This window comes from Gavialis gangeticus, unplaced genomic scaffold (genome assembly GCF_001723915.1).
Source record: "Gavialis gangeticus isolate Ggan-Ray unplaced genomic scaffold, GavGan_comp1, whole genome shotgun sequence".
In the NCBI taxonomy this organism is placed as follows: domain Eukaryota; kingdom Metazoa; phylum Chordata; order Crocodylia; family Gavialidae; genus Gavialis; species Gavialis gangeticus.
Genome location: NW_017729032.1, coordinates 37,323,963 through 37,324,566, shown reverse-complemented (window position 1 = coordinate 37,324,566; position 604 = coordinate 37,323,963).

Genomic DNA, 604 nt, shown 5'->3' with positions numbered 1-604 from the left:
GCCCCGGGCAGCTGCCCAGTTTGCCCATGCCTGTGTCTGGCCCTGATGTAGTCTGGATGAACCACAACAGTGATTTCTAGATTGGAATGTTACAAGTGATAAATGGAGATGTAAAATCCACTATGTCCAAAATAACATTAAAAAATTTTAAACTACTGCCTCTTATTACATATCTACAAAGTCCCGTCCCCCCTGAGAATATGCTCACAAATTACCCTCAGGCTGCCAAGAAACAACGCTGCAATTAGAATCAGATTATCAACTGGCATAAATCAGCACAGTCCTAAGGGAGCTGACGACTTACCACTTCAGGATCTGGTATTACGAATTACTTAGAAATCTTGTGATAGAGGCGATATCTTTTATTAGACCAATTAGATATGTTTTTTGCAACTGTCTTTAATTGCAAACTTTCAGGCTCTGACACTCTTCCTCAGGCAGAGGAGAATGCAAAGAATGTAGAATTTCTCCCAGGTAGAAACAAAGCTTCATATTGCGCAGGTGAACTGGAGGTTGGTATAAATTCTTGGTGAAAAAGTTCATTTTATGCAAATTAGGCTTGGATAAAAGTTTCATAGTTTTATAGTTTCTAGGGTCGGAAGGG